This window comes from Petaurus breviceps, unplaced genomic scaffold (genome assembly GCF_028583685.1).
Source record: "Petaurus breviceps papuanus isolate PSGF00001 unplaced genomic scaffold, PetGlider_PUasm1.0 207, whole genome shotgun sequence".
NCBI classification, from domain to species: Eukaryota; Metazoa; Chordata; class Mammalia; order Diprotodontia; family Petauridae; genus Petaurus; species Petaurus breviceps.
This window is the reverse complement of record NW_027185850.1, coordinates 14556235-14583663: the sequence shown is the minus strand read 5'-3', so window position 1 is coordinate 14583663 and position 27429 is coordinate 14556235. Positions and strand designations below refer to the sequence as shown.

The following is a 27429-nucleotide window of genomic DNA, read 5'->3' as shown; positions in this document are numbered from 1 at the left end:
GGAGGAAAGAGTTTGCTTTATTTTTTTTTTATTTTTTATCGGCTCCGCCTTCCTCATTTGAAAGAGTTTTTAACATATTTCCAGGATCAGATATTGACCATTCTGTGGAAAGGAAATGCCCACTAAGTCTACACCTCCTGACCTACTTCTCCCTGGGAGCTGAAACCAGATCTCTTTGTGCTATTTTTTTTCAAAGCAGCGACTCCTGAGTGGGGTGGGATGCTGGTAGGCCCGAGCTCCGGAGGCCCTTCTGTTACCTTGTCCCCTGTCCTTTCCCATTCCCCTTGGGCCACGCACGCAAAGAGATGCCTTTCCAGTTAAACGCATTCGGACTCGCTAATTTCTTCCATCTGTTCTTCCCTCCTGAATTCTAGCCATGACACAAAGGGCTGTAGATCTGCTTCTCCTAGCGATAACTAGGTCACCAAAAATGGATGGAAAGTGTAAGGAGGGAGAGAGGGAGGAGGGCAGGCAGGCAGGAGAGGGAGGAAGGCACAGAGCATTTGGGCTGTGGTGGTTGGTGGTGGTAGATGGTGTTGTCTCCCTGCAGCTGCCGAGGATGGAGAGTGCTGATTTACCCAGTATGCACAAGGCCCCCAAAACACGTGAGATCATTCAGGCAGCTGAAGAAGAGGGGAACTGAGCCTTGGTTGGCAATAACTTTTGAAAGCATAACTCTGTGCAAGTCATTTGGAAAAGGAGGGAGGGGGAACTTTGTGGGGTACGGTAGAGGGGTGTGCTGTGAAGTATTTAATAACCTGGCCGGCTCTGAAAATGCAACACACACTTTTCATTTTAATTTGCAATATTCACATTTTCTCCATCACTTTTTTAAGTCTATACAATCAATAAAACAATAAACCAAGCCTTAATATGTAGCTGATTTCAGAAGTGTCGATGTTAACACTGAAAATTTAACAGCAAGCTCTTCCAAACTGGTTCAAGCTGACTCCAACATAGCCCTAAATGGGAATCACCTGAATTCAATCAGGCACCAAACACTTATTAAACCGCTATGTGCTAAGTAAGGGAGATGTAGAGAAAAGCCAAAGCAGGGTCCCTGCCTTCAAGGAGCTCACACTCCAATGGGAGGGGGAGAGAACGGACAACATAGCTTAAAAAACCAGCAACAGCTCGGTACATACAAGATGTGGAGTGAATGGAAGATGGTTTCTGGCACTAGCAATGGGGAGGTGAGGGAGACAGGGGGATGGGGAAGCTGGGAAAGGCTGCCTGCTGAAGGTGACTGGGGCCAGGAAAGCTAAGAGGCAGAGGTGAGAGGCAGGCAATGCCGGGGAAAGGTCCAGAGGCTGGAGCTTGAGAGTCCTGTCCAAGGAGCAGCAGTGAGACCAGAATCACTGGATTGCAGAGTTCCTAGAGGGGAGGAAGATAAGAAGGGGCAAGGTTATAAGGCACTTTAAAAGTCAACAGGGGACTTGATATTTGAACAGCACGGGTGGTTATTCTGTGACCCAAGACTTTTCCAGGTGTTGGTGGCTGGCAGAATTGGGGGCTTCCATAAACCAAGGTGCCAGGGAAACTTAGCCCAACCTTTACTTTCCTCATCTGTAAAATAGGGACTCAATTCCGTTCTGTTCATGAAGCTTTTCTTTAGCACCCTGTGCCAAGCACTTGGAATATGTAGAGAATAATGAAAGAAAAATGCAACCTTGCCCTTTAGGAGGTTGCTAAAATGATAGGCTTAGAATCAGAAGAAGACTCCACAGTGGGTCTAAATCCAATGCCCCATTTTATAGATTAGGAAACCAAGACACAGGGAGGTTAAATGACTTACCCAAGGTCAGTCAGCCAATTAACATTTATTAAGCACCTACTCTATACTGGCACAGGTGTGACAGAGGTAAGATTTGAACCTTGGTCCTCTGGCTCCAAATCCTGTGCCTTTCCTGATATTCATCCCAGTGAAATAATAACCACAGTACCCCCCCCAGAGTTGGCAGAGGCTCAGATAAAATAACATATGAAAAGGGCTTTGTAAATGTTAAAGTGGGAACAAATATTGGGGATTACTGTTGTCCTCACATTGGGGAGGGGGAGTCATGACCTGGGATCTTGTCAGCACAAGATGGGCATCTCAGTCAGGCAGTCTAGGTGGTCCCGTGTCCCCTCTACCTTTAAAGCTGCTATAGCCTATGACTCGTTTTCTTAAGGCAAGTCAAATCAACCAGCATTTATTAATGCCCAGAACAGGGGCAGCTGGGGGCACCATAGAGCACAGAGCAACAGGCTTGGAGCCAGGAAGACTCTCACCTTCCTGAGTTCAAATCCAGCCTCAGATACTTCCTAGCTGTGTGACCCTGGGCAAGTCATTTCACTCTGTTTGCCTCAGTTTCCTGATCTGTAGAGCTGGAGAAGGAAATGGCAAACCACCCCAGTGTCTCTGCCAAGAAAATCCCCAATGGGGTCATGGAGAGTCAGACATGACTGAAAACGACTCAGCAACAGCAACAACACAGTTCACATAGCTAGGCACACAAAGAGAGGCAGAGAAACACAGTCCTGCCCTCAGGAAGTTTACATTTTAGGGGGAAAAGCAACACACAAATAACTATACATAAAAGATAAGCATTCTGTCAATGGGGGGAGGGCCTCTCAAGGAGGCACTGACCGTCAGGATAACCTTGGGTCAGTGGTTTAACCTCACTGGGGCCTACGTTCTGTAATCTGTACATTGATGGATTTGGCCGAGGTAACACCCAAAGTCCTTTCCAAGACTGGTGATGCAATAGCATTTTACTCATGGGCAGCACGACTCTGGGGGAAATGCCCTGGATCTGGCATGAGAGGGCCTGGTTTCAGATCCCACTTCTTCCATTTACTGCCTCTGTAACCTCAGACAAATCATTTAACCCACTATGGCTTTTACATCTGTAAAAAAAAAAAATAGGGTTAGACTAGCCAGACTCCTAGCACCCCTCTCCCCGCCCCCTGCCCCAGCACCAGATCTGAGATCCTGGGTGAGTGAAGGTCCCCTGGCTCAAAGGATCACCCATGAGTTCATGATCACAAACTCTGAATCTGAACTACCAGTAGAAATTTCACCAAATATTCTCAAATCTGCCCTTGACTGGAGATCTGAGTGACTTCCATTGTGGCATAATGTTATTGGGGGTCCCAGGACCCAGGACCCAGCAATCCAGCACTGCCCATGAGGACCCATTCCTCAGCTGTACAGCCAACTGATTTCAAACCCACTTTGCCATGGATTCTTAACCCAATGCATATGGCAGTGCTGTTCATTGGTGGTCACATTAAAATTTGCAAATTCTTCACTATCTTATCCACTATAAGATTTATAGAACAGGCAAGAAAAGGAGGCCAGCTCTGCAGCATGTCCTGTATTGAGTTGGGGAGAAAGGAGGAAGAAGAGGGGGATCCTGAGGAAGGGAATCTAGCCTCTGGCACTGGTGAAAGCTCAGTGCCTCAGATCTGAGAACATTTGCCAGAGGCCAGCATGGGGAGGAAGCTTATAAAACAACCCAGTATCTACTCTTGCCTCACTCCATACACTCTTTTGAATGGGATGTTTCAGAGGCAAGCCTTGAACACAGGTCTTCCTAACTCTGAAGCTATCTCTCAAAACCTACACTGGGATAAACTGGACGGTGAAGAAGGCAGGAGGTCTATGAAACATCATCTGATGGGATGGGATTGGGGATTGGGAAGGAGCAAGGGAGCCCTGAGGACAGTCCTACCATTAGCACAGTAAGACTAGGAATGGATGGCCAAATTGGCCATCCATCACATAGAAGATCTAGGATGTGAAACAAGGTCCCCAAACTCCAAATCCAGTGTGTATTCCCCGTACTCTGCTGCCTACAAGTATGAAGTCATGGGTTCACCAGTCTAGTAGATATAGGTCATCCAATTAATAAGCACTGATTAAGTGTTTACTGTGTGCCAGGCACTGTGCTATGGTATGAAGACACAAAGAAAGGCAACAACCCCTGACCTCAAGGAGCTCACTGTCTAATGGGGGAGACAACATGTAAACAAGTAGGTACATAAAAGATGGCAGCTAAGTGATGCCATAGTGCACAGATTCATCATCTCAGATTCATCTGAGTTCAAAACTGGCCTCAGAACTTACTAACTGGGTGAGTCATTTCACCCTATTTGCCTCAGTTTCCTTATCTGTAAAATGAGCTGGAGAAGGAAATGACAAACCACTCCAGTATCTCTGCCAAGGAAACCCCAAATGGGGTCGAGAAGGGTTGGACATGACTAGTTACTAAACAACAACATAAAAGATGTGAAGAAAGTAGGTGGAAGGAAAACTGAAGGTGGAATTAGCATTTAAGGGAAAGGGGAAAGATCTCTTAAAGAAAGCAGGATTTGAGCTCAGCCTTGAAGGAAGCTGAGGAGGTAGAGGACAGAGGGGGGAAGTATGTCCCCAGTACAGGGAACAGAGTCAGGAGACGGAATGTTATGTCCTCAGAACAGCAAGTGGACCAGTGGACTTTGACCTTGGAGTACATGGAGAGGAGTCAAGTATAGGCATACTGGAAGGGTGTGAAGAGGCAGGTTATAAGGGGACTTTGAGGACCCTGAAGATAATAGGGAGTCCCTGGGGTTCATCCACCTGTACCCCAAAGTACCCCAGTTCTCACCTGTGACTAAGCCCCGTTCGCCATAGGCTGGCTCCTTCTCTGATAGGGTCACACAGTTAGAAAGTGATAAAGCCAGGACTCAAATCCAGATCTTTGGGGTCTCTTCCTCCCTCTCTCCCTCCCAGAGAGTCAAGGCAGATTGTTTCCAGCAAACTCTCCACGTCCACTCCAGCTTGTACTCGGCAGCATAGATATAACCTTGACAAGTCCCCAATAAACAGGGCCTGGTTTAATGGAGGACGAGCTGGCATGTTTAAGCATCTCTGCCAAATCTCATCACCGTGCCAAGGTTTCCAGGTGTTTCTTTGTGTTGTCCAAGAGCATGAACATCATTTTTTTCCCTTCAGTTCGGAAGAGGTGGTCCAAAATGTTTAAGCGACAGTGGTTGCAACATGTCAGAGTGGGAATTTATTATCTTGGCCCCAATAGGTCTTAATAAGCCTTACACAACTGTTTAGGCATTTATTCTATTAACGGCTGTTCATTCTGGGGGCTTCACCTGAATATTCATGATCTGTCTATTCCCAAAGCTTCGGAGGAGCAGCTGTTTGAGATCCGCTGCAAATGTTCAAGAGAGCTCCGCAAATATAAACACCCTCCCAGCTGAACACTCGGGGCCCGGGGCCTCACTGGTGACGGCCAGGAAACACTGATGGGAGCTGATTTTTTTTTTCTTTTGGAGGATGGGCATTTACTAGGTTTAAATAGCCCTCACCCTTTGGGAAGCATTAGCATGGAGGACAAAGGGGCTGGAGTAGGCTCGATCTTACAAAGGCAGGAGGGAGGAACCTTTCTCTCCTATAAGCTTAGGATGGATGGTCTGGATCAATTCCACCTTGAACAGAGTCCAAGCCAAGTCTTGGGGGGAAGGGAGAGTTCTACTTGAATCCTGTAGGTAAATAAAGATTGAGCTGCCTAAATTTGGAGTGTGAGAGGATGGGATAGGTAATTCTCATTTTGGCGATTTTTTGGTTGGGTTTTTTTTTCAACTATTCTTGGAAGAATAGTAAAGGTGAAGGGAATTGGTGGTGAGTTCCCAAGAATGTGGAACTGAGACGGGTACTGGGACAACATAAAGGAGTGGAGAGAATACAAGACTTCAAAGGCAGGGTCAAAGATCTAAGGTTCTCAGAGGTCAGTCAATTTACATTTATTAACTGCCGACTCTGGGCCAGGCACTGAGTTAAGGAGTAGGAATACAAATACTAGAAAGAAAGACAGTCCCTGTCTTTAAGACTGTCTAGTTCAATCTCCTGAAAAGGAAGAAAATGAATTCCAGAGTGGTTTTGTAATTTGCCCAAGAACGCAAATCATATCATAGCAGTAGAGCTGGAAGGTTCCCCAGGAGCCATCCAGACCATTGGACAGATTCGGAAAGTAAGATCCAGGTGATTTACCTAAGGTCTTCTGTATGGTGAGCCTCCAAAGCCTTGTTTGAGCCCAGATTCCAACTCAGAAGCCAGTATGCTTTGCCCAGGGCCATGAAGACAGAGGCACCGGTCTAGCCTCTTTCTCTTGCTATCTTTACACCTGAGTTAAGTCTCTGCAGCCCTAAGTCAAAGACAAGTCTTTGAACTTTAAATTAACCACAAGTCTCAATCTGCCAGAAGGAAGGGAGTTCATAGGCTGGGCTAAGGATTGATGCAGGCCTTATGGGTGAAATTAGGAAAAGAAATATCTGAGGTGAAAGCTTAGGAAATCTCCCTCCTCAGCATCTCTCTCCTATTGTCCCACAGGAAACTAGCAAAAATGAAACAAGAAGCTAAAAAAAGAAAACATTGAGTTCTCTGATGTCCATATTGTGAATCAAAGTCATATAAACCAGGGAAGGGAAGCCAGCCCAGGAGTAAGAAAGAGCAAGCATTTATTAAATACGAAACACCGGGAATTCCAGCACATAAATTAAACCATCCCTGCCCTCAAGAAGAATATATTCCTTTTGGGGAAAGCAACATGAGGAAAGATAAACAGATATTAAACATGCCTGAAGTAAATAGAAGGTAGTATTGAAGGCTCCCCACAATTGGGAGGATCATGGTAGGGCTCCTATAGGAGACGCTCTTGAGTTGTACCTTGAAGGAAGCTAGGGCTTCTGAGAGACGGAGGTGAGAAGGGAGGGCAGTACAGGCATAAGATACAGCCTGTACAAAGGTGGGGAGGTGGGAGACAGACCACCATTTACTGAGAACAGCATGTAGGTCATTCCAGCTAGACTATAGGATGCATAAGGAGATTGATAGACAGTAAGATTGGAAAGGAAGGTTGGAAACAGAATGTGGATGGTTTTGAATAGTAAACAGAAAATTTTATATTTTATCCTGGAATCAGTAGTGGGCAGCTAGGGGGCACCACAGTGCATAGAACATCAGGCCTGGAGTCAGGAAGACTCAAATCTGGCCTCAGACACCACCAGCTGTGTGACCCTGGGAAAGTCACTTAACACCATTTGCTTGAGTTTCCTCATATGTAAAATGAGCTTGAAAAAATATGGCAAATCATGCTAGAATCCTTGCCAAGAAACTGTCAAATGGGGTCACAGAGAGCTGAATGTGATTGAAAAGTGAGTGAACAGCAACAAGGAGAAGAAATACAAAACTGCCCCAAGGACAGACACGTAGAGGCTAGAGACAGAAGGAGCCTCAGAAATGATCTCGTTCCCACCCTTGTTTACAGGGAAGGAAGTTGAGATCAGAAAGGGAAGTGACTTGCTCAAGGTCACACAACGAATACAAGATAGAGCTGGACCTCAAATTCAGGCTTTCTCATTTTTAAGTGCAGTGATCTATGTCTTCTCTAGTCTTCTTTGATCCTCACTGAGGCACTTTGAATGACTTTTCCCCTCTCTGAACCTCAGTTTCCCCCTCTATAAATGGAGGGATTAGACTAAATGATCTCTAAGGCACATTCTAACTCTTAATATTCTAATGTTCTAGGTTCTGAGGTTTTTCCACTGCTATGACCTATTTTAGCAAAGCCTGGGTTTGTCATCTAAAGTGATATGCTGCTCTAATGATTTATCCTTAAAAATCAACTCTAAAATATATTTTCATCCTCAGTAAATATCTGAAACCTAAGAAGGTGATATTTTGTCCTTATCCTTTACATTAGAAATGCTGTGGCATCTTGATGCAGTGGAGAAAGCAGGGGAACATGATTTTGAATACCCAACTCTGTTCCTTACTACCTGTGTGACCCTGGACAAATTACTTGCCATATCTGGGCCAAAGATTTCTCCATCTCTAAAATGAGAGCATTAGATGATATGATCTCAAGGGTCCCTTCCATCTTTAGCCCCATGATCTCATGGCCTCTGGCTAAGAACAGCAAAAACCTAGACCTGGCCTTTACTGCTGAATATTGTTGAATTGTGTTGTCTTATTTTCCCACTAGAGAGAAAGCTCTTCTTCAACAGAGCCCATCATTCTATCTCTCTCATACTACTCAGAGTGTTCAGTACATGTTCAAGAACTCAGCAGACACTGTCAATGGGCGGGGAAATGTGGCAAGGCATCTTGCTGGCTTCTTAGAAGTCCTTCAACTTCCATCATCCAAGTTCCAATCTCCCTTTTCATCCCTATTACATGTTACTTTATGCCACATATTCATCAGTTTAGCCAAACTAGCCAGGAGTCATGTGAGATATTGGGAATTCAAGGATACAAATGAGATGACCCTTGCCCTCATGGAGCTTATATTATATTGGGGAAAAGTGACATTCAGAAAGATAAAGACTAAACATACATCAGCCGAACTGGGGCTCTTGCTGTTCTTCCTTCACAACATTCCATCTTCCTCCATGACTCCGCATAGACTGTGCTCCATGACCTAGAATGCACTGCCTCCTCCTTCTGCCTCTTAGATTGTCTTAATTGTCTTCAAAATTCAGCTCAAGCACCACTTCCTTTATAAGATCTTTCCTGAGCCTCCATATTCTATCTGCCACCTTCACTTAAAAAAAAAAAAACCTGGCATTTACTTTTTTATATTTTTATATTATTTTTGATTTATATTATTTTGAATATTGTATATGTACTTATGTACATATACTTTGTCTTCTTCAAAAGAATTTAAGTTCCTTAGGGGCAGGAATTGTGTCCTTTTTTGTCTTTTTATTCCCAGTGCCTAGCATAGTACCAGGAATAGAGTAGGAACTCTCTAAATGCTTGTTGGCTGATAAAATGGGGAACCTTCCATTTCTAACTTGCATGAGGAAACCTATTACCTAGGTAAACATAGCTCCTGGGGGTCAGGAGAAGTGGGATAAGCATTTCTATAATCCTTACTATGTACCAGGTATCAGGCTAAGTACTTTGCAAATATTATCTCATTTGATCCTCAAGACAACTCTGCAAGCAAGGGGTGCTCATGATTGCCATTTTAAAGCTGAAGAAACTGATGCTGAAAATGGGTAAGGATCACACAGCTAGTAGAAAGTGCTTGAGTCTGGATTTGATCTCAGGTCTTCCTGACTCCAGGCTCAACAGCTATCCACTGCAGCGCTACCTTGCACCTCAGAGGGTAGGACACAGTAGCCACCAAAGAAGTCATCTCCTTTCAGATGTACATTCACATTTTTCTTTGAGCATGAAGAATTTGGTCTTCTTTGATTCATTTGAATGCCAGAAGAAATAAGATTGAAGAAACTAGGGATGTTGAATCAAAGAAAGGGAAAATTTTGAGAGGGCAGGAGAGCTGCCTTGATCAACAAACAATTATCTTAGAGTACCTGGAATAGATTTGTTCTGCTTGGAGCCAGAGGGAGGAACCAAGAGCAGAGGAGGAGGGGAGGTTGGGTGGGAAGTACTTGCTGGGAGAATGATGGAACAATTTAGGATTAATGTCAGGAAAAGCTTCCTAGCAATGAGAGCTATTTCTAAGCAAATAGGCTATACCAGGAGATAGGAAGCACGTTGCTTCTTGCTGGAGGTCTTCAAGCAAAGTCTAGATGTTATGTAGTAGAGAGGGTTCTTACTCAAGCTTGAGTTGGGCTAGTTGGCCTTTGGGATCATTTCCAGTGCTGAAATTCTGGGATATTAATGAGATGTCTGGTACTGAAAAGGAAGATAAAACAAGAGAAGAGAAGAAAGGGGAAGAATAAGGGAAGGGAAGGGGTGAGAATGTTGAGACCCTTTTATCATTATAAAATTTTATTTGGGGAAAGATGAAGAAAGTCAGCTTTCTACAAGGAGCATGTGATTAGGAATCACAAGGCCTTGGGTTTTGGTCCTGACTCTATCGATAAATAACTGTGTAATAGCTTTAAACAAATCACTTTCCTTCTGTAGAACTCAGTTTCCTCGTCTCTAAGATGAGGGATTTGGCAACAAATTATTTCTTCCTGTTCAGTTAAAGATAAATAGCTCATCTTCACAAATGGAGAGCCAACAGTGTATTATGTGGAGACAGATTTTGCATCAGGGGACCTACACTCCAAGTGTATGTCTGACACATGCTGTGTGGCCCTGGTCTAGTTGATTAACATTTGACATTCATCCTCCTCCTCTGTAAAATGGGGACAAGAGTATTTGCATTTGCTTCTTACACAGGCTTGCTGTGAGGAAAGCACATTGTCCTGCAAGCCTGATGGGAAGCAGTTCTAGCCACTGATGTGGAATTGGAGGAGTCTTGATTCCTTGGTTGTTTGCTTGAAATCACTTCCCTTTCCTGTCTGTTTCTTCATCTGTAAAATGGGGATTCAACTTGATTCAATTCAGTCTAACAATCACTTATTAAGCATCAGCTAAGGCATTATTCTAAGTGCTAGATATACAAAGACCAAAAGGAAACAGTCTGCTTTCAAGAAGCTTGTGTTCCTCTGGGCTAAACAATACGTAGGTAATGAAATTCCCAGGATCTTAATACTAATAATAACAACAGCAATAATAAGCATTTATCTAGCACTTTAAGGCTTGGAAAGCACTTTGCAAATATGATCTCATTTGACTCTCACAACAAACCCTGGGGTGTGGGTGCTATTATTATCTCCATTTTGCAGATGAGGAAACTGAGGCAGACAAGTTAAATGACTTGCCCAGAGTCACACACTATGCCTCAGAGTAGGGGCTGAGGATAGATTTGAACTCAGATCAGCTACAAATCCAGCACTCTATCCTCTGTACCACCAGCTGCTTCTAGGGCTCCAATGAGGTGATTTCTTTAAGTACCCTTATACATTTTCATAACATCATAAGATCATGGACCCCAGAGGCCATCTATCTGGTTCAACTCCTTCATTTTATAGATGTGCAACTGATGGTGGTGAACACTGTGGTGAAGTGGCTTACCTGCTTGCCTGAAGGCATACAGATAATAAGAACCTGAGATAGGATTTGAACCCGGGTTGTCTGACCCTTGAGCTAGTGCATCTGCCATTATGGCTTGTGAGCCAAGCTTTCTGAGGGCAATGGTTCTTTCCCATTCCTTTACCTCCTCTAGCCAATCAGCTTTCAAATCTTTTTTTTTTTTGGAGGGGGGAAGGCAGGGCAATTGGGGTTAAGTGACTTGCCCAAGGTCACACAGCTAGTAAGTGTCAAATGTCTGAGGCTGAATTTGAACTCAAGTTCAGACCCTCATTCACTCAACTGGAGCAACAACTTTCTCATAGTTCTTACTGCTTCTAGTTTCCCCTATGTCCAAGACATCCTCCATATGGCTGCCAAAACAATCTTCCTAAGGCACTGACTGCCTCTCCCATGCCAAGGATCTTCGATGGCTCTCTATTTCCCCTAGGATAAAATACAAATTCCTCAGCATAGTCATTAGAGTCCTCCACTATCTGGCTCCAGCCTACCTTTCCAAACTTGTCGAAAATTATTCTCTTTAATACATTCTTCAATCCATCCAAACTGCCCTTCTTACTATTTCTGTAACTCACCATTCTATCCCACCCTCCAAGCTTTTGCACAGGCTGGCTGTCTGCCATGCCTGAAATGCCCTCCTAGCTTACCGTGGCCTTTAGAGCTTCTAAATTCCTTCATAGCTCAAGCTCATGATGGGCCCAGTGCTCTCTCCCTCCTCAAATGATCTTACCTTTACTTACCCATTTCCTCATTTGTATGGCCCCATATTGTGTAAGCTCCTGGAGGGCAGAGACAGGTTTTTTTTTCTTCTTTTTTTTTCTCATTTCTGCCTTTGCATGATCATCAAGTAGCACAGCGCCTGCCACATGGTCAAGTTGAAAAGATATCACCATGTCACACTCCAAAGCTCTTCCAGCCACAAAAAGGTGGAGGGCAGCCCCTGGATTCTGAGGAACATGTCAAAATGAGCTCTGTTCATCCACAGCCTTGGGCCCTGTGAACAGTAACGGTTTCAGGCTCATAAGGTAATAATCCATTTTTAGCAGATGAAAGAAGAGGGATCAGAAAAGTAACTCGAGACGAGAGTAATCATGGGGCTAGAAGCTTATAATGGGAAATATCTCAAGAATCCAAGGCTCCCTTTGTCGGACATGAATGATGGCTTTTTTCTTGTGAAGAGTGTATGAAGAATCTGAGCTAAAGTACCTTGGTAGGTTTGATGAAAAACTCTCTGTCTCTGGAAGAAGGGCTGGTGTTGGGTTACAGCTCATATGCATCCCAACATTATGCAACAACAGGGACAGCTGAAAGATGTTCAGGCAGCCCCGGGCCTGAGTTCTCAGGCATTGAGCTCTTTTCTTGGAGTTTTAACTACAGCGTCTTAAATTTCTCCTACCATTCTCCCAGGATGCATGCAAATCTAATTCTGTAGGCAGATACACCGAATGTAAAATGCTATCGATAATCTCCTCATAATTCTTAACCCATTCACATACTCAAATATGCCACTGGCTCCATCATCTCATGATTCAAAATCTAATCTGTCCCTGTCTCCCCATTCAGTGTCACTTTGGGCCACATTGTTGTATAAGTCCCTTCTTTTGAATCAACTCAATGTCCTTCCCACTTTCTCTTAAAATTACAAGAATGTCATTGGAGAACCCAGCTTGTTCATGAGTCAGTCCTGGCTCTTAGTGCATGACCAATCCAGCATCTCTTCTGTTCATTACTGCGCTTCTCCTTTCTCATTTGTAATGTACCACAGACTGCTCACACCCTTCATGAGTTTCTTCCATTGCCCTTTGGGTGAATTTCTGAATTGAAGTTCAATTCTGCAGAGATTATATTGTCCATGACTTGCAGCCATACACCATCACCAAAGAATATTGGCATGAAAAAGATGGGCTATTGTTTCAAGGGGAATCTTTGAAGCATTAAAAGAAAACTTCAATTTCCCAAAGGCAACTCTCTTCTATCTGCTCAGCTGTGAGCTCAAGTTATTGTCCATTTCAAGTGTCTGTTTACATATAAATTTATGTGCATATTATGTGTATAGTTATATAATATATATATATATATATATCGATGGATGTGCTCTATGGGCTGTCCATTCAACTGCATATTTGATATATCATCCATTTCATTTTTCCTGTGTGATAGTAAAGTCAAATTATTTCAGGCCATGATGGACCTCATTGAGGAAGCTCTGAAATGTTACAGAGCTTGATTAAATTACAGTGTCATCCACAATTATATGTTATCTAGATTTTGCCATCTACAGCCCCCCCTAACTTGGACTCCACACTGGCTCTCCCCCATGATGCTAACAAGCACATTTGGCAAGCAAACACTTCTCTATTTTAAACCTTGCTATTATATATAATGATATACATATAGATAATGCCATTAATATTGAGAAGGTTACTCAACAGGGTTATCTCTGTTACATGTTTCAAAGAATCTTACAAAATTTTGACATATCTGTGGGAGCTACCTTGTGGCAGCAGAGCTTTAAAGAAGACATTTTGCTCTGCTGAATCAAATGTTTTCTTAGTCAACAAATTATGAAGACAGTAGGATGTCATGATCTGTACATTGTTCATTCAATTGTGTCCTTGTAAAGACACAGAGTGTTGTGGAACATCAATTAGGAAAGCCTTCTTCCTTCCTAAGATGTTACCCAAGATTGATACTTGGATGCATTATTTTCATATTAAAAAATATTTAGTAAGCATAGGGGCTGATATTTATTAGTGTTCTCCTGTTTCCCTCTTTGAGGTGATGATGATGATGATTGATGATGATGATAGTTACCCTTTATGTAACCCTCACTCTGTGCCAGGCATTGTGCTAAGTGCTTCACAACTATTATCTTATTTGACCCTCACAACAACCCTGGGAGGTTGGTCATATCATTATCTCAATTTTACAGGTCAGAAAACTGAGGTAGGCAGAAGTTAAGTGACTTGCCATTGATGACATAGCTACGAAGTATCCAAGGCTGCATTTGAACTTAGGTCTTCCTGACTCCAAGCTCAGTGCTCTATGCATTCTACCAGCTAATAAAGGTCCGAGATTTTTTGTGCCTTTTTTATCTTTCATTCCTTCAGATAACTCGAAAACAGACACCCCAGTGCCCTCAAAATTTTATCATCTCTCTCTTTCTGTATACATATACATGTATGTTATACATATGATATGTGTACATATACACACATAAGTATATGTATACAGATGTATACATGCATGTATCTGCATATACATATATAATGTGTATATTGACAATTAATTTATGAAATTATTCAATGGGGGCAGGTATGCCAGTTCTTTGAGTACTCCTCAGGAAAGGCCCTGAGGGCAATGGGCATTGGAGCTTCAATCATACTTTAATAAGACACAGAGTACAAAGACTATAAAAGTATACAGAGGTTGACAGCATGGGGATGGGTCTATGAGATGGTGAAGGGAGGCAAGAAGCATGATGAAGAGGAGAGAGGGAGAGGCTGAGAGTGACACACATGGATTCGAATCAGGAGCCCTAAGCAGCAGGACCCCGATGGAAATGAAGAGGGCTGAGGACCATGAGGGCAGGAGTTTAAGGTCTCATTTTTATAGGGTTTTAGTGGGAACAGACTAACTCCCATCTGTGCCACCTTGGGGTTAGTTCATTAACATATTCAAATCATCTCAGAATTATAGGTAAAACTTTAAAGTTAACATATCCACATCATCTATTATCCACTTCTTTTGGTGTCCAAGACTTCCAAGTTCCCCTTTGCAATCTTATTTCCTGCTCTTGCCTCTTTATACCAGCTACTTACTATGCTGACTAGAAGGAGAGGGGGTGATCAGGAGAATCAGAACGAGATCTAATTTTTATCTATCTACACATATGTATGTGTGTACATATATGCATATGTTTATCTACCTATGTAAATATGGATATGTGTATATGTATGTGCATACGTGTTTATGTGTGTTGGTCTAGCCTGGATAATTATCCTAGCTTTGTTTTCGTCAGTGCCATTTCCACTTCCTTTATCAGCAATCTAGAACTGGGAGGCAGGGGTAGAAAGGTGGTATGGTTCCTAATTTGAAGAGAGGAAATGACCTGTTACTGACACAGGATAGATAAATGATTTGGGAGCGAGTCCTGCATCATTAACAGGTCATTTCCTCTCTTCAAATATAGTCAGTTTTTTTTTTTTGTGATGTTATAAGGTGACACATTTGAATCCTCAAAGCTCATATGGACAGAGGCAGCTGATGGCGGGGCCACCATTACAAAGCCTCCATCATTTGGTAAGGGAGGGGCCAATGTCCTCCCACTGGTTTCAGCCTCCTTCAATCATTCTGCCTTGAAACTACTTCCCCCACTCAACTGAGAGACAGTTAGGTGGTAGAGTGGATTCCAAGGAGCACTTGGAATCAGAAAGACCTGAGTTCAAATCCAGCCTTAGACTCAGCAATGTAACCCTGGTCAAGTCACAAACTCTCTCAGCCTCAGTTCCCTCATCTGTAAAATGAGGATAATGCTGTTATTATACCTCCCAGGTTCATTGTGAGGTTCAAATTAGTTAAGATATGCAATGCTTCGCAAACCTTAAACATAAGTGTGTATATATGTGTATACATATACATACACACATACATACTAGCTTTGATTATTATTTATAACTGACCAACCAATAAAATTAAGTCTTCCCCCTTGCCCCCAAAACAGAATGGTGAGATCTCAGAGTTGGTAGGGCAGAGGCTTCCTAGTCAAGACCACACCCAGAAAGGAGCTCCACCCACCCACGACCTACCTTATAAATGGTCTTCCAATGTCTGCTTCAATTCCTCCAATGAAGGGGAGCCTACCACCTCTCAAATATCAGAGCACCTTCTATGACACCAATTCCCACTCTTTGCTCCTGGTTCTGCTTTCTGGACCCAAAGCATAACAAGTCAAATCTCTTCCCATGACTGTGTGTAGCTATCTTACATACACATATCTTTTCATCCTGCCCCCATCTCCATGGAGTCTTCTCTTTCCCAGGCTAAACATCCCCAGTTCGTTCTGCTGAACCTACTGTGACATAATAGCAACACACTGAAACGGATCTGTGATCTCCTTCATGTGGGCACCAAACCCAGAATTTGAGCTGAAAGCCATCCATGCCCTCTTCCCTCATGCTACCCTTGTCTGTGCCCTCATGGAAATCCCCCCAAAGGGTCCAGCCCACATACTGGGGACCTTCATCTAGCTCCTTGAAATTGAATGCATACCAATGGCAGCGCCTATCAGTTATCCCTCAATGTCATACACCCTTGTGGAAGAACAGAGATTGTATGTATATAGCTATTGACATGTTGCCTCCTCTAAGTTTCTTGAAAGCAGAGAATTTATATTTTTCTTTGAATCTGACACCTAGTACATAGTAAATGCTTAATAATTTCTTGTTGACTGACTAATGCCATTCACATATTAGTCAACCCTTCATGGCTGGAGTGGCTAAGAAATCAAATCAGACGATTTTCAAGCACAAGGGACCTTCAAGTCTATCTAGCTCTTCCCATGTTGTCCAGTGTAGAGAAGGAAATGTTAATGCATTGAAGGAAGTTAGCTTGGCCAAGATAACAGAGGTATTACCTGCAAACAGCAGGACTAGGCATCCAGGCTTCTGTCTCTCTACCTACCCCCATGAACAGCCTGGAAGCCTTTTGTAAGATAGTCTGCAGAAACATATGACTGTGCTTCATGCACATAGATGCTGTGGAGGCAGGATAACCCAGGAGGGAGTAACACTAGACTGAGAGATGAGGTGTGTGTTCAAATTCCAGCTGCAATATTTACTTTCTGTGTGACCTCAGGCAAGTTGGTTAACCACTCTGAGCTTCATTTTCCTCTTCTGGAACATGAGATGTTTAAACTCAATAACCTCAGAGGAGTCCCTTCTAGCTCTATTTATGAACCCAAGGAAAATGAGGATAATGATTATATATGACCTACTTTCTAGGACTCTTGTGATGAAAGGATTTGGAAAACTAAGTACTATAGAAATAGCTATTTCTAGAAGTGTTTGGATGGTGAGTGTGGCTAGTGGATAGGGCACTAGACTTGGAAGGAATAGAAAGCCTGAATTCAAATCCTGGCTTTGAAATTTAGTGGCTGGGTGACCTGGGGAAAGTTACCAAACCTCTTGGTATTTCCTCATCTGTAATTTCCTCAGCTGTAAAATTGGGGTAATATTTGTCATACCTACCTCAAAGAATTGTTATGAGCTAAGTGCTCTGTAAACCTTAAAACAGACTTGGAGTGTGGTTACCTATCCACTTCTGACACTTATTACCTATGTACCGTGAGCAAGACAGATCATTGCTCTGAGGCTCAGTTTCCTCATCTGTAAAAATGAAGGGGTTGAACTAGATCTCCCCCGAGACTCCTCCTGGTTCTAGGTCTTTGATCCTGTTGTCTGTGGCCCTGTGGGCATCATCTCAACCAGAGGAGAATAAGTCACACCAATGAAATCATGAATTTGCCATTATATTAGAGTAGTGCCATAAAGAAATACAAATATCTGAGAAAAGAATTGGTTTCTTAAACTGAAATACAGTAGAGGTAGCTGAACCACACATAAACAGAGAAAACTCACAATGCATGGAAGGTAAGAAGAAAGAGGAAATTAATGGGGACATTTCAAAGCCATAACGAGGGAGGGGCAATTGACTCTTAACCCCAGGGCATCAGAATTTAGAAGGTGCTGACAGCACATGTGGTCCTTCAACAAGCAGCTAATACCTAGTTATTAAGAATAATTAGTTAAAATAGGAAAATGTTAGATGGGACTGGGATGAATTGCTTCCTACCCTACCCTCTCCCCTCTCCTCTATAGCCTCTTCCTATATATAGCCTCTCCCCTATAGCCTCACAGCACTGGTCTCCTGCTGATGTCATTTGTTCTCTGCTTCCTGCTCCCCTGCCCCTCCCACTATAGGACAGTGTCCCTTGTCTGTCCTTCATCCAAGGGCAAGCATTATATTTCATGCCCTCTTTATGACTCAGGGAAGGTGTACCATCTAGACCATTACCGGTCTCAGCCAAGCCTCTGGATACCAAAGCCCATTGGGTAGAGAGCACACTAGAAAAACAGCTCATTGATGACTCAGGTGATTCAATGTCTCACCTTATTGATTCCCACCCAGCATGGGAACAGACCTCAATAACCAACATCAACTGGCTTAATAAGGGGCAAGGCAAGATTTACTGATGCCATGTGCTTTTCATTAGCAAGAGTGAGGAGAAGGAAGAAAAAATGCTGACCTACCAGTCATGGGCCACTGTGTCTTTTAGTCTGATGACTGCTGCCCAGCCAGGAAAGTGAGTAATAGGAAGCCATCCGAGACAGCCACAAGACCAGAGCTTGTCAGAAGCACTAGAAAAAAAAAAAAAAAAGGTTTCCACTCACCACTGAACTTTTCCCTCCCCCTCCACCCAATTTTTCCCTCTTTCACATGGAGGATTCAACAAACAGTGAAATCTAACCATCTCTACAGGGAAAGACTCCCCAGTGACCAAAGATCAGAATTGGGAAATATCAGATTCGTAGGCTCATAAATTTAGAGCTGGAGGAGAACATGGAGACTCTCTAGATCAATTCTTTTACAGAAGAGGAAATTGAGGCCAGAGAGGTTGAATTACTCACTCAGGGTCACATAGCTAGTGAATATCTGAGGTAAGATTTGGCCTCTGATCTTGACTCCAAGCCAATTATTCTAGCTACTGTTCCACCTCGATGCTCTTTGGAGGCTAATGTCTAGCTTCTCCCACCTGGGCTTCCCCAAAGAAACAGCAATGGAAGTGGCTAGAAGCTCTGCGTGGACACAGAAAGATTTGGGAGATGGGACCACACTGCCCCTGAAGGTTCTACCTGCTGAAATAAGCGAACAAAACCACCCTCCTTTTCACCATCCTCCAGAAGGCGTCCTCTGCTACCACACATGATCAAGGGGGGAGTGGGGAGGATGGAGGGGGGCAGCTACAGGCACAGTCTATTCTACAATATGCAGAAAACATGGCCCCCTCTCCTCAGGATCTCAATAGGTTTTAACCAGTCCCTTCCAATTTATCAGAAATAAAAGAATTTGGTGCTGACGTCTCTGCTCTCAACAGGCAGAGAAGGTTTTGAAGTTTTTGAAAATAATGCCTGCTATGAAGCACATGGTTCAGTGTAGCCTAACTAGAGTCAAGGGAAATGTCAGTCACTGGGATTTTTCTATCTTTTATGAAATGACCTACAGTTCTGCCTCCAGCTGAGTTTCCATTGTGGGCGAGGCACTTTCTCTGACTGATCCTGGGTTTTCTCATTTGTAAAATGAAGGACTTGGGCTATGTGACCTCTAATGACTGAGACGTCCATCTCTAAGATTCTCTGTTTTAAGGTCTCTCCTGCCAATAACTTTCTATGTTCTAAGGTCTCTCCCACCTATTACTTTCTATGACTTATGTGCTATAATTCTGTGTTCTAAGGGTACTTCCAGCTCTAACATACTTTTCAGTGTTCTAATACATTCCACCTTATTCATCCTTCCAGTTCTGAGGTGCTTTAATGGATAGAGACTTAGCTTTGGAGTCATAAAATGGAAGTTTTTCCTACTCTGGGCAAGTCCCTTGATTTTTTGGCTCCAGGGCAACTTGGAGACCAAAAATCTCAGAGCAGTTATCAACTTGCTTTGGTAGAGGGAGTCTCCTGGTTGGAAGCTCCCTAAACTACTGAAAGCACAGTCCCAAGGCCTTGAAGGCTTCTTCCAAGTCCAACATTCTATGACCCATGGGCCTTTCTGCCTTACATTCTAATCCTTTGTATTCTAAGGGCCTGTCCAGCTCCAACATTCTATGTTGTTAGATCCTGTCCACCACTAACATTCTAGGGTCTAACCTTTCGGGTTCTAAGGCACAGTGGAGAGACAGATGTTCCAACTCAGCCTCTGATACTTACTAGCTGATAGCACCTACCTCTCAGGATTGTGTAAGAATCAACCGAAATACTATGGGTAAAGCATTTTGCACGTGTCTGGTACATAGTAAACACATGATAAATGTTTGCTTCTTTCCTTCCTTCCCTCCACCTTGAATACTCTTAAATACAACATTTATGTTCGAAAGCACTTTCCAAGTCTGACACACTGTGGCCTAGCATTCCGTATTCTACAATGCCTTCCAGCTCTGACAGTCTGTGAATAGACTCCCAGGCCAATGAAAGCGCTATCCTCTAAACGATGGTCCAAGTTTAAATAAAGTAAAGGGTTTGAATGGGGCTCAGAGGAGACTTTGGCTTCAGGAAAAGCAGGTGGGGGGAGAGAAGGGGGTGAGAAGCTCCAGACCTTCCCGCCTGCCTGGAATGCCCTCTCTCCTCTCTCTCCTCCCCTCCCAAGCTGCCTCTCCCCTTAATTCTGGCGTGTCCTGCTGTCAGTCACCTTCCACTTATCCTATTTCATTGTTTTTGTGTTCTTCCCCCATTAGACTGTGAGGTCGAGACAGCTGGAACTGTCTATGGTCTTTCTTTGTATCTACAGTGTTGGTGCTTAAGCGAACTGTAGTTAGAAACATGCAAGACAGACTCACGCAGGGTTCTGAGCCTTTCTTGTGTCTTGGACCCCTCCATAGGCTGATGAAGTAGATGGACCTTCTCAGAATCGTGTCTTTAAATTCACGAAATACATGGGACAACAAAGGAAGCAGTGTGTCGAAATACCATTATTAACATTTTTAGAACAGAACATTTATGAGCCCCAGGTTGAGGACCCCCAGAATAAATGACCCATTCTCTGATTTCTAGGCAATGCTGAGAACCAGGGGAAGATCTGTCAACAAAACATTTAAATTCTCACTCTATAACAAGAGAAAATTAGTAAGAGAGTTATTTTATGTCCCCTTGTGGTAGGGGAATACTAGCTTTGGTTTGCTATTATGGCCTGTAGGTCTAAAGGGGTGGGGAGACAGAGGGAGAACTTTCTGTGGGCACAAGGTGAATTGTCTGGAGGGGGGAAATGAAGAGACCGCTCAAGTAGATAGGCCTTGTGCATAATTGATCTGACAGAGTGCTGCCTACTCCATCATCATGGCTGAAATATGGCTCGCCTCCTGAGTAATAATGCAGCAAACGACCCCTTCTGTTAGGGGGCGGGTTTAATCAGCAAAGTTGCTGCCTCTGTCGGACAAAATGCATGACTCTCAAAACTAGGCCACCATCTTGAAGTTTGAGGTTGGAAATCTTGAAATTCCACAGTCAGTAGGAATAGAGGCCTTTCTTCCCTCAGAGGCTTGGCTCCCTTGTTCCTACCCAGCCCTGTTCATTCTACTGAGGAAAGAGATCTCCCATCTGTCCCTTCTCTTGGATACCACTACAGCCACCCTGGATTGGGCCTTGCTATCTCTTCTTAGTCAATCAACAAGCATTCATTAAGAACCCACTACATTACAGGCCTTCTTCTGGGCCAAGATAAGAATTTATGGAGCATTTACAAGGGAAGAGGGCAGCTAGGTGGCACGATGGGTAGTGAACAGGGCCTGAGTCAGGAAGACCTGAGTTCAAATCTAACCTCAGACACTTACTAGCTGTGTGACCCTAGGCAAGTCACTTAACCCTGTTTGCCTCAGTTTCCACATCTGTAAAATGAACTGGAGGAATAAATAGCAGAATCTCAAATGGTGTCATCAAGAGTCAGACATGATTGAAAATGACTGAACAACAGAAACCTACAAGGGCACAAGAATCATATACCTTTAGCTGACCTCATAAACTGACCTCACAAAGCTGACCTCATAAGCTGGCACTACATATCTCTATCCACAATCAAGCCAAGCCACACTTCTGGTCCCCTACACTTCAGCCTTCCCTTCCTAAATCTTAACTGGATTCATGCCATCTCTGGTCCCTGAGACTCCGCTGGTGCCAATGTCCATGCCTCCACCCCCAGTGCCTTCAAAATCGAGCTCAAATGCCGCCTCTTTAAGGATGCCCCCTCCAGCACCTCCATTCCACCCCCTGATGTATCTGGTGTTGCTTCCTAGACCTCTCCTGGAGGACAGGGGCAGTTTCACTTCGGGCTCTGTATTTCCAGTGCTTGGCACACAGGAGGTGCTAAGTAAATTCTTGCTGACTTTGTCTATTGACTGATCATCCCCTTCAAGCTTCCCCTAACACTTCCTCCCGGGCACTTACCATCCTCTCCCTTGAAATAAAAGCTCTTCACATGGAAGTATGTGAGCTCCTCACTGGCTTGTGAGCCCCTGGAGGATGAGGTCGCCTCATACCCATCTCTGCATCCTCGGGGCCTGGCATCTCATGGTGCTTTATACATACCTGGGCACTTAATAACTATTGAACAAACCACCCTTACACAGAGGGTAGCTATCTTCTCTAAAGACTAGACCCATAACTAGGCTAACTAGCAAAGGCTGCCAGCATCTGGAGGCAAACTTCCTTGGGCAGTGCAGATACTGTTGTCTTGATTTCACAGACCCTCATCAGATTGGGCTAGACCTTCCACCCTCATGGTCACATTACTATAGCACATCTTTCCTAGGGGTCCTTATGGGGTTCAGACTATGTGAAACTGACTGTCCCCTCTCCCAGACTCATTAAACTCAGGCTAGCCTCTGCATTGACCCCCTACCACCAACTCAGCTGTTCTTGCATGAATAAATGAATGCAAAAGCATTTATTAAATGCTTCCTATGTGCCAAGCACTATGTTAAGGCCTAGAGATACAAAGAGAAAACAAGACCATTCTTGGTCTCAGTCTGATTTGGCAAGATGACTTCTCGAAGGGCTCTGCCAGAATGGAGATGGAAAGGTTCAGTGGTCTTTAGGGTCAGTAGCAAGGGCAGATGGCAAGGTTCAGGTGTGCTTGTGGTATACGGCAAATGCTCTGGGGTCTGCAGGGCATAGTGCCGGCTGGGATGGAAAGGCCCTGTAGCAGGACAGTTGGTAAGCTCCCATGGTCCTCCATCTTACCAGAAGGCTTGTGGTTGGTAACTCCTGGCTCTTCAAAATAAATAGCCACATCCCCACTGCTGGGGGGCCTGCAGGTATCTAGGCCTGTGGCCATTAGTAAAACAATTATCTGCCAGGGTCTGCTAAGGACTTCTTTGAAAAATGGGACTGATCTGAGGGACAAGGTTTTCTTCATTCCTGGTATAGGCCTTATGACTTATTAAACCCTCAAACTCCTTGCATGAAAAACTCAATCAACAAGGATTTATTAAGTGTCTACTAGTGCCCACCATTATGGAAAGTAGTGGTGATAGGAAGAAAGGCAAAAAATTGTCCATCACATCATAATGGGGGTTGGAGGTAATCTCATGGTAATCTCATGGAGGTAATCCCAAGAAAGACCTCCTGCAGAAGATGAGATAGGAGCTAAATGCTGTTTAGTCACTCGGGCTCTCTAAAAAGCAGCAAGAGAGACAGAAGCAGAAACAGAGACAGAAAAGCAAAGACAGAGAGAGATGGGGGGAGCCACCACTGAGCCTTGGGGTAGACCTGTGCTTTCTGGGTGGGATAGGAAGAGCAATCCACTAAAAAAGCCTGAAATTGAGTGATCAGACAGGTAGGAGTACAGTGTCACTGAAACCAAGGGAGGAAAGAATGTCAATGAGGAGGGAGTGGTCAGCCTTGCCAAAGCTGCAGCTCCAAGAAAATGAGGGTAGACAAAAGATCATTGCAAGAGGCAGAGAGAGAGGGGGGGAGGGGAAGAGGCAAAGACAGAGAAAGAGGGGGAAGAGGGAGAGACAGACAGAGACAGAGAGAGAAGGAGGGGAGAGGGGAAGAGGCAAAGACGGAGAAAGAGGGGGAAGAGGGAGAGAGAGAATTAGAAAAAGGAGTGGGGGTGGGGAGCGCCTCTCCTTAAGAAGAGAGGATGATTGAAAGAGACACTTCTTGGAGATTACAATTTAAAGCAGAAGGATAAATGGGAAACCTCTCATTAACCTCTGTTATCAATCAGCCAGAACCACAGAAAGGGGAGCCCAATACCATACAACGAGGCCACATACCAAGGCCATGATTTAGAAAGACCGCCCTGTGGAGCACCAGCTCCCCAGCTGCAAATCCAAGATGGAGAGTTTGGCTCCCGTCTCTCTGACTTTTCACTGACCGTCCCCTAAAGCTTTTCCTCCTCCCCTCCACCTTCCAAAATCATTCCTTTCCTTCAAGACCCAGCTCAAGCACCACCTTCTAAAGGAACATCTTCCTGATGCCCTCCAGTCCCTCCCCATCTCGTGCTTGCCCCTCCCCTCCAAAAATGACTCTATCCGAGGGCCATAGAGGGAAGGGTCCATCTCGTTCAGTTGCTTCATTCTACAGATGAGGAAACCAAGGTTCAGACAAGTTAAGCAACTCACCCCAAACCCCACAAGCAGCAACTCTCAGAGATGGGATTGGAACCCAGATTTTGAGCTCCACTGTATCAGCCCAGATGCTCTGCCTCCAAAATCATTTCTCTTTTTACTGTTCTCGTTTCCTTCCATGGTGCCACTAATTAGTGTGGATTTTCTTTATGTTTACATGTGTACATGTTTCTTCTCTCATTGAATATAAGTACTTCAAGGATGAAGATTGCTTCCTTCTTGCCATTGCATTCCCAGCACTTAGCATAGTGCACATAGTTGGAGCTTAATAAGCCCTTGTTGATTGACTGATTGGTTGATTGATTGGTTTACCCAATCCAGTCCAACCTACAACAGATCCTCCTAAATGACTAGTGCCTTCTTTCCCTCAAAACCTTGTATTTACTTAATTATAAATGTATGTGTGTATGTATATATATCATCCTCAGTACTTAATGAAGTTCCTGGCACATAGTAGGGCTTAACAAGTACCTGTGGGTTAATTAATTTGCCCATTGATTGATTGGGCAATGCTAAGATCTGAGGATGAAGAGACAGCACCAAAATAAGCAAACCCAATCCCTGCCCTCAGGGAGCTAACATTTTCCTGGGGATGAAGAAACAGGGCAGGTCACCAGAAAATCTCTTCAGTGTTTTAGGAGCAAAGCACCCTTTAGACAGCTGCTCAGACACCACAAAGCTCATCCACTTCCCCTCATCTTCTCTTCTATGCCCAGTCCTCATTTTACAGAAGAAGACCTTGGAGTAGAAAAAGGGAAACAGACTGGCTAAGGTCATGAAAGTAGCAGAAGGGTATTAACATTCACTGTGGGTCAGACACCATGCTAAGAGCTTGGCAGATACTATCTATGAGGCAATAAGTGGAAAAGCCAGAACTGGAACCCAGTGCTCTTCTCCTAATAATGCAAGGTTTCCACTTGTCAGGACTTACATGTACTTTCTCTGTCTCCTGTTACTCTGTGATGCAGTGCTACTTCATTCCCTTAACAAACATTTACTGTTAAGTGCCTACTTCATGAAAAGTACCAGGCTAGGTTCTGGGGAGATACTAACTTATGACAAGACAAGGTCCCTGACCTCAGGGAGTATGTCTTTAGATAGGAAAGTCAGGTACCGACCCAGTGCCAGGTACTGGGCTTTCACAGGTACAAGTGATAACAGTCCCTATCCTAAAGGGCCATGGTTTCCCTCCTTTGATTATTTCCTATTCATTATATATATATATATATATATATATATATATATATATGTATATATATATATATATATATATATAGCTTTGTTTGTATAAATGTGTTTGCATATGGTCTCCCCCATTAGACTGTAAGCTGCTTGAGGACAGGGACTCTTTTGCTTCTTTTTCTAGGTGTTTACTAAATGTTTATTGAATTGAAGGAGCTTACAATCTAATGAGGACAGGGGACAACATGTAATAAAAGGTAGCTTTTATGTATTATTTTACAGATTGCAAAGTGCATTCCATATGCAAAGCTTAGAATGGTGCCTCACATACAGCTGCTGCTTAATAAATACTAGCTGACAATTTTATTTATTTATTTATATTTCTGTATTATTTATTTGTGTAATATTGCATAATATTCTGTTATATTGTATAATTTGCGTGATATTCTATATTATTGATAGGTAGGGACAGCATAGATATGGATAGGGATGAGATTTCTTTGCTATAGGCACTTGACAGATGAGGAAATTCCCTCTACCAGCGAAGATCAACATTCCCTGACATTATTGATCTTGGAGCTGTCCAGAGTACCGAGGTTAAGTGATTTGTCCAATGTCAATATGTGTCAAAGGCAGGATTTGAACTCAGGTCTCTGAGCGCCAAGGGCAGCCCTCTAACCTCTCAGCAGGTACATACAAAATAAATACAAGAGACTTTGGGGAGAGGGGCACAGGCAGGGGGGGAAGATATGACTAGAATGGCGGGATGCCATGAAGTGCTGAAGTGCCTTGGATGCCAGGTATAGGGGGCTGAGCAAAAGGCAGCCACTGATGGTTTGGAGGCACATCTATGCAGCAGAATGAGAACTGCGCCAGTACAGGAGAGAGGGAAGAAGAGAAAGATGCCAGAGGGAGGAGAGCAAGAATGAGCTTTCCTCAGTGACCCTGACTAGAGCAGGGATGAGCCAGCACAGTTTTGCTTTCTGACCAACAGCACAGCCTGAGGTGGGATGAGAGGGAAGGATGCCTCCCCCACCCCAGCCCAGCCCCAGCCCCAATGCCTAAAAGTATCAGTCAGAAAAGGGGTTAATGCCTGCCTCACTGCGGGAAGCCTGCAGGAACGGAGGGTTCTGGAGTGTAAAACATTCCTTTTTACAGTAGGTGGTGTTATTGTTACACTTTCACACAGGCAATGCTAATTAACCATCTTAAAAGGCCACCTCATTAAATGATTTCCCTGCTTAAAACATTCACGGGAGTTAGCAATTCAATTAGGTTCCAGACCCATCCTGGAGATGGAGCATAGAGGGGGCACTGAGGCAGGCCCACGACCCAGTTACTCTGATGTGCAGGTGAGCCCCTAGAAGGAGGGGGGAGGATGTGCCCGGTGAGTGAAGAGCCAGGATCCCTCAAGGAAATCCAAAATGGGTTGGTCTAAGAGAGCCTGTCCAGAGAAACTGTTCCAAACTCCAATACTCTTCTATATTGGTCCTTAGAATCCTTTTGTGAGATGCTAGCATTCTAGCTGGCAAAAGTGGGTGTCCCTGTTTGGTGTGTGACCACACACACATGCAACTTTCACCAGCACCTGGTGATTTTTGCCCATTGTAAAATCACCTTTGAGCTCCAAACTCGGCACAGCTTCAATGATGGCAGCTCTGAACCTTCTCCTGGAGGGGCATGGCAAACAGTCCAGGAAGAGTACTCAGCCAAGGAAACACAAAGCTGCCTTTGTCTCCTGCCTAGTCAAAATATCTCATAAAGTGTGCAGCAAGGAAAGACTGTGTTCTTTTTTTTTTTTTACTTCTCCAGACAAGTGTCTTTCTCCCTTCCCTTCACACCAATTTACAGAGCACCCCCTGCTCCCCAACACACACACACACACACACACACACACACACACACACACACACACACACAC

The 27429-nt window shown here is 43.9% G+C and overlaps 1 long non-coding RNA gene across 3 annotated transcripts in view; it reads right to left on the bottom strand.

Annotated features, from left to right (window-relative positions):
* Positions 1-776: 776 nt before the first annotated feature.
* LOC138164913 (uncharacterized) overlaps positions 777-27429 on the bottom strand; it is a 113297-nt gene continuing 86644 nt past the window's right edge. For 2 of the 3 annotated variants that reach the window (XR_011169226.1, XR_011169227.1), the window contains exons 6-8: positions 18241-18348; positions 11671-11924; positions 777-1374 (exon numbers count right to left, since the gene is read on the bottom strand). This is a non-coding gene — a long non-coding RNA (uncharacterized lncRNA). Of the gene's footprint in view, positions 1375-11670; positions 11925-15738; positions 15860-18240; positions 18349-27429 lie in introns of all 3 variants that reach the window. The other variant, XR_011169228.1, reaches the window with a different exon arrangement.